Here is a 6,701-nt window from a genome sequence, read left to right on the forward strand (position 1 = left end):
GCCCACTACTCCCTCATTGCCCAATAGGCGCCGACGCGGCTACGACCGTGGCCGGAGGAGGAGCTGTTGGGGCGGCCGGACGCTGAACGGCCGTTCACGTCGACGCGGTGACGTCACGCGTCGACGCACCTGTCGGGCGCTCCGGATGCCTGCTGCTTTTCTTCCCCTTCCGTGGGTCGGGGACTGTCTGGTCCGCAGCCTGCACCTCCTTTTCCTTAGTCAACATTCGTCCGGGACCGCGTGTGGAGGAAGGAGGGTGTGGTGGATTGAAAGCCATTCTACTTCGTCCCCGAGTTAGACCATTGGGTGTAGTGGTAGTCTCTTAAGAGGGAAGCGATGCTGGAGATTTTTATTTCTAATTGTGGGTAGAGAAACAGGTTGACTCTAGGGCCCAAAGCAAGCGGGTTTAACTTATTGCTGTTCCCGTGTTGGAAGGAGGACCCAGATAAAAGTCTCCCCTGGCAGAACTTCCGTAGCCTCGTCCGTAGAAAAGGCCAGGTGTCTTCAATTTTGGTCGTTTGGGTTGTGTTAAGATTCACCAGGCGGAGCTCCCGGGGTTTAGCTAGGGTTTCGGTTGGAAACAGATGCAGAATCCTAAGGCAGCGCAGGAAACGGCCACCGGTTTTGCTATGCCTCTGAGCTGCAAGGTGAGTTGCATTCTGTGAGTGAACATTTGTGAGCTGCCCTGTTCACGGGTTTTGGGTCAACTTGGACACCAGGGCTGTCATCTTGGTTTATCGTATAATAGATTTACCTGCATAATGTTAAATCCACCCTTAATTAGATGTGTACCCTCGAACAGTCTGTAAGATTTCACCTGTTTTGTCCAGGAAACGTCGAAGGATTTTTGAATAGAATGGAAGTAGTTTCCAGGAAAAGATGAAATTGGAAGTCAGAGAGTGGGATTTACTTTCGCTAAATTTGCCCACATTTAAAGTAAATATCGGCTTATTTTTCTTTTTAGTTTAGGTTTATGTGTATATCAAGACGCAGTTTGTGTGTATATATAAAACGTTGGCGTTTTGATCTTAAACTTGGACCAGAAGCTTCTTGAGACTCAAATTAATTTTGCATATGCTTTATTTGTATAGCATTTTAAAACTGGAGCACATAGAAGGTAATATACATACACACTATGCGTATTTGTTAGAATTGAATCAACAGTGACCATACCATTTCTTTTTGTGGTGTGTGTGTGAATTCAAAAGTTCAATTTTGTGAACTATAAACTTTCTATGCAATCAATTCAGTTACTGCACCATCATTGTGGCTTGTGTCATTGATTGTTGAATCTTCCCAGAAAGGCTTTTCTTTTCATCTCCAAAAGTTAATGTAGCAGGTTTGTTTCTTGATGAGGTCTTTATGGGAGTAATTTAACTGATGTCAGTTTTATGTGCCTTTGTGAGTAACTAGAAAATACCGTGTAGCTCAAGAGTACATAAAGGAGTTAAAATGCTAATGTATATATTGTTGATTTTCATCGTAAAAGCTGCTGATTGCATAGAATGGCTAGAAAAACGGGTATGATCTACAGAGAATTTCTCAGATTGAGTATGCTGTTATAACTTCTGGTTAATAGAAACAGCCATGGTTGGCAGAATATATGACAAATTTCATTCCACTCCCACATTCTACCTCCCACACTCTTCAAAGACTTTTTTTTTATGGCATAGCTTACATACAATATCATATTTTTTTTTCAGTGATTCTACATTTGTATTCCTTATGTGATCCCCACATGTCTATGTCTAATAACTCAAAAGACTTTGATTCTTTGTTTGAAAAAAGGGTCAAATGATTTTAAGAAGATGAATGTTTAGTACGTAGATCGTTACTTGGAAATTGTTGTAGCATGTGTTTTCAATCATATTACTCATTAAGAATGTAAATATTTGACCAGGTTTTGCATACATATAGTTCAGAGGAAACAGAGTCGCTGAGGTTATGATCTTGTTAGTAAATTGGCTATTTTCCAGGTCATGTTGGTGGTAGGCTTTCCATTTCCTGTTGTGACATGTTGGTAATAATTTTCAGACCGCTCAGGAAGTGATCTCTGTGGTGGCTACGATATCAAAGCAGTATTCTGTGGGTTTTGGCCACTATGATTACTTTGAAGAACTTTCAGCTAAGTTTCTAGTCAAACTTACCAGCAGTGATCTAAAACATAATATGACATAATAAGTGTTAATATTTATTGAGTGAATTCTGTGATTCAGGATCTTTCCTAAGTAGTTTTTGTAGATTGTCTCAATTCTCACACCAACTCCATGAAGTAGGTACTTTCCAGTGTTCCCATTATACAGATGTGGAAACTGAGGCATATAGAATTTAATTAATTTTCCCAAGGCCTCAATAAGGGTCAGAACTGAGACTGAAGCCTGGCATGATTTCAGAGCTCTTGCTCGAAATGCAGGTAGGACTAATTAAAATCCTAGAAGAAGAAAAAGGATAAGAGGAATGGCTTGATAGGTCCATTGCTTTTTCCAATTATAAAAGTGATGTAAAATTATAGAAACTCTGGAAAATCTTTTTTTTTCTTTGAAACTCTCATTCTACTATAATAAACCCTGTTTTGGCATTTTTTTTTATATGAACATTCACATGTGTATATGAACATTGCAGCAGTGATTCATTTTGATTCTTAAAGATAAATGTTCCTGCCCTGGCTGGTTTGGCTTGGTGGATAGAGCGTTGTCATGCGGACTGAAGGGTCCCAGGTTTGATTTCAGTCAAGGACATGTACCTTGGTTGTGGGCACATCCCCAGTAGGGGGTGTGTAGGAGGCAGCTGATTGATGTTTCTCATTGATGTTTCTAACTCTATCCCTCTCCCTTCCTCTCTGTAAAAAATCAATAAAATATATTTCTTAAAAAAAGATAAATGTTCCTTAGTTAAGTACAAAATGGAGGATGAACCCATGTGGGGAAACAGCCTATTTGCATTGCTGAAATATGGGGAGATTTAATCTGCAACTTTGACTTGAACAAAGTTAAATAAATATGTTTCTTGACCTTAGGGGAAGTAGTTGATAGTTTGTCTTGTAAAATCATGAAAATTATTTGGTTTTCAAAGTGTAAGCCTTCCATAGCATCTTTTTGTTGGATTTTTGTTTACCTTTATTTGTTGTTATAGTCTGAGCCTTATATTTGTGTGTGTTTTTCCTTTTAAAATAATCTAGCATTTAACTTTTGAATGACTAAAATTTTTATGAATCTAGGACATTTTCTTCAGAGCTGACAGGTGACTTCTCTTAGCAGTTATCCATGCATACTTTTTTGAAGAAAAATGTATATGGCATAGCAATTCAGGCATCTGGCTAACAGAATTAACAGGATAAAATATCAAAGTAGTATTACTTTTGAGAGTAGTCAGTTTCTTGTCAGATGTCATATGGGTTGACAATTTGCATCAGAATAAACTCTTGCTACTGTGATGTTCCAATCTTAGTTTCATGATGTTATATGGGATTGAGGGGTCATTCCTGGGTAAAATAAACTTGAGACACTTTGCATAAATTTTGATTATAAAGTTAATTTTTACTAGTTTTTTTTTTCAAGAACCTTACTTATGCTGTTAGCCGTTATAATTCTAGATGGGGATATGCTTTATCACCCATGCTTATTTGACCATGAAACCTTTTACTGGACTTGTGTTCTCTGCACATACTCATCTGCAGATATATTGTTGTCTTCTTGGCTCCATAGCTTAACTCATGCCAATAATTTTGATTCAGTTAACCTCTTCTCCCATCTCTGCCCCATAAAATCCTACTTACCTTTTAAGGTCCAACTCACATGTGTCTCTTCCAAAGAAAGCTTCTCATCCTCAGATACAGTGGAATGTGGTCTTTTCTCTGACCTCTTATAACAGTTCTGTCTTCTGTGACATCTGTCATGTATTGCCTTTTATTATGTGGATATATAGTAATTTATGGAAAATATTACATCCCTTTTGAGGACAGTATATAAAGTAATTTATACTGAAGATTACTGAAAGCCGCAAACCCTATACAAATATGCCACTAATCAATAAAAATTGTTTATATTTTGTGCAATTTCTGGTATATTAGTAGCTGTTCTATAAACAGAGAATGAATAAATTATGGTGTAAATTTATTGTCATATTTTTATATTTGACCTGTACTTAGCACATACATTTCTTGAAATACTTACATGAAACTGCTTCTTACATATAGTCAGTTTCACTTCCCTGCCATCATTGCTCTTGAGACTTTTATCCATCTTTTTAGTTGCAGACATTTGGAATTGTCATTTTGGGGTGGATGGGTGGTTGGATTTTAATTTCTTTCACTCAGATTGTGCATACTTTTCTGTCAGTTTACTAGCCAGCCAGATACCTTTGACATTTAGTCATGGTCCTCAGTTCTGACTGGTCTTCTTTATGAGTGAGACAAAATTTTGTTGGAAGCTATGAAAAATTAGTGTACCACGTCAGGCTGTTAGCCACTGAGCCACCCATTTCCAAGGTCTTTCTATTTCTGTGCTCTACCCCCAACCCCCATTCTGGTGGTGTACTGCTTTGTGTTTGCAGTTTGGGAACTTAGATTACATTCCCTTCATTGTAGTATAACCTTGAATAGGTTGTATAATTCTACAGTTGAAAAGAACATTCTGATCTTGAGGCCTGCAAGCTGTAGGAGAAAAACATTTGTTTCTTTCAGCAATTTTGAATTAATTAGTCAGGTCAGAAAGTTAGCAGATACCTTAGATTTCTTCTTCACCGTTCCCACATTTTAGTTAACACATCCTCTTAAATATTTCTCAAAATGCGTTCTACTCCTCCATATTGGTCTTATTTCAGTACTAGAGGCCCGGTGCACGACATTGGTCGTGCCTGCACCCTCTCACAGCTCGGGACCCCTCGGGGTCCTTAGCGTTGTCGCAGAGGCGAGAGAGGCTCCTGCCACCACCGCCTGGTGAGGCTCCAGTCACAAGGGCATGTTCAGTTCCAGTCAAGGGCATGTACCTCAGTAATTGTACAGAATACAGGCTACCTTTATCCCAAGAAGATAAAAGGCAGGTATATTATTCAGAAATTATTAATAATAATGAGACAACTCACTATCTTATGTTTAGAACTAGAGGCCCGGTGCACGAAATTCATGCACTGGTAGGGTCCCTAGGTCTGGCTGGCAATCAGGGCCGATTGGGGCCTTCCTTCCCCCAGCTGCTGCTGCTGGCCGGGGCCTTCCTTCCCCTGGCTGCTGACTGCCAGCCGGGGCCTTCCTTCATTTTGCGCCACCCCCTAGTGGTCAGTGCATATCATAGTGAGCCGTAGAACTCCCGGTCGGTTGAACTCCTGGGGGGACAATTTGCATATTAGCCTTTTATTATGTAGGAGGATTGTTCAATGGTGTACTAGAATAAGGGTTACCTAACTTTTCTCCTTATCTTTAGTCCTTCAGTCTCTTGCACTTCTAATCTGTCTTCCACACTGCTGCTAGAATTGGTCTGCTAAAATTTATATCTGATCATGTGGTTTCTTTTTTAAAACTCTTAGTGGTTTCCCATGTGTATAATGAGTAAATAAGTTCCTTAGCATGACATGAGCCCGTTCTTTTTTGTTTGTTTGTTAATCCTCATCCAAGGATATGTTTTCCATTGATTTTTAGAGAGGTTAAAGGGAGGGGGAGAGACAGAGAGAAACATCGATGGAAGAGAGGCACATTGATTGGTTGCCTCTTGCAGGCATCCTGAATGGAGGCTGGAAATTAAGCCTGCAACCGAGGTACATGCCCTTGACTGGAACTGAACTCATGACCCTTCAGTCCAAAGGCTGATGCCAAACCAGCTAGGGCAACCTTTCCTTTTTGATCTGGCCTGTGTTTACCTCTCCAGCTACTCTTTAGTTTCCTCCCTCTTCTCTTCTATAAGCTACCCAAGGAGATTTTGTTATGATACTGCCCAGTTTTTGCACTTTTTTTGTGTGCCTGTATTGTCTTTTAATCTTACATACTTACCCTAGTTAACTCATCCTAATCATTCAATGCTCAGCTGAAACTTTCCCTTTGTTACTAAGTGTTCACAGATTTTCCCAGGCGGCATGCTTGTTCCTTTTTAGTGTTAAGTACCTTGTATATACCTCTCCTGTGGTACTTATCATATCATACTATAGTTATTTGTATGTCTTTCACCTTCACTACCTTGAGAATAGAGACCATATTTATTACCTCAGCACCTGGTTTTGTGCCTGGTATATGCTAGCTGCTGAGTAAATGGTTGCTGAATGAATTAATAAATGACTCTGATCCCTGGCCAGTTTGGCTCCATTGTTTGGGCATTATCCTGTGCACCAAAAGGTTGCTGGTTTGATTCCCGGTCAGGGCACATGCCTGAGTTGCAGGTTCGATGTCCGGTAGGGAGCGTGCAGGAGGCAGCCGGTTGATGTTGTGCTCTCAGATTGATGTTTCTCTCTTCTCCCTTCCTCTTTTTCTCTCTAAAAATTAATAAACTATTCTTAAAAAAAACGGCACGTGCCTGGGTTCCAGGTTCGATGCCCGGTAGGGAGTGTGCAGGAGGCAGCCGGTTGATGTTGTGCTCTCAGATTGATGTTTCTCTCTTCTCCCTTCCTCTTTTTCTCTCTAAAAATTAATAAACTATTCTTAAAAAAAAGGTTTAACAGTAGTAATGAAGGATAGTCAATGTAAATAAAAACAATTCAGTGAGAAAAATTGATTTAAT

The 6,701-nt window shown here is 39.7% G+C and overlaps 1 protein-coding gene across 3 annotated transcripts in view; it reads left to right on the plus strand.

Moving 5' to 3' along the window:
* Positions 1–134: 134 nt before the first annotated feature.
* The window catches only part of CLCN3 (chloride voltage-gated channel 3), a 78,040-nt gene continuing 71,473 nt past the window's right edge, over positions 135–6,701 (plus strand). For 2 of the 3 annotated variants that reach the window (XM_006753489.2, XM_015563084.1), the window contains exon 1: positions 135–647. The gene's annotated coding sequence lies outside the window, so the exon portion shown is untranslated. The remainder of the gene's footprint in view (positions 648–6,701) is intronic. The other variant, XM_006753491.2, reaches the window with a different exon arrangement.

This window comes from Myotis davidii, unplaced genomic scaffold (genome assembly GCF_000327345.1).
Source record: "Myotis davidii unplaced genomic scaffold, ASM32734v1 scaffold1832, whole genome shotgun sequence".
NCBI classification, from domain to species: Eukaryota; Metazoa; Chordata; class Mammalia; order Chiroptera; family Vespertilionidae; genus Myotis; species Myotis davidii.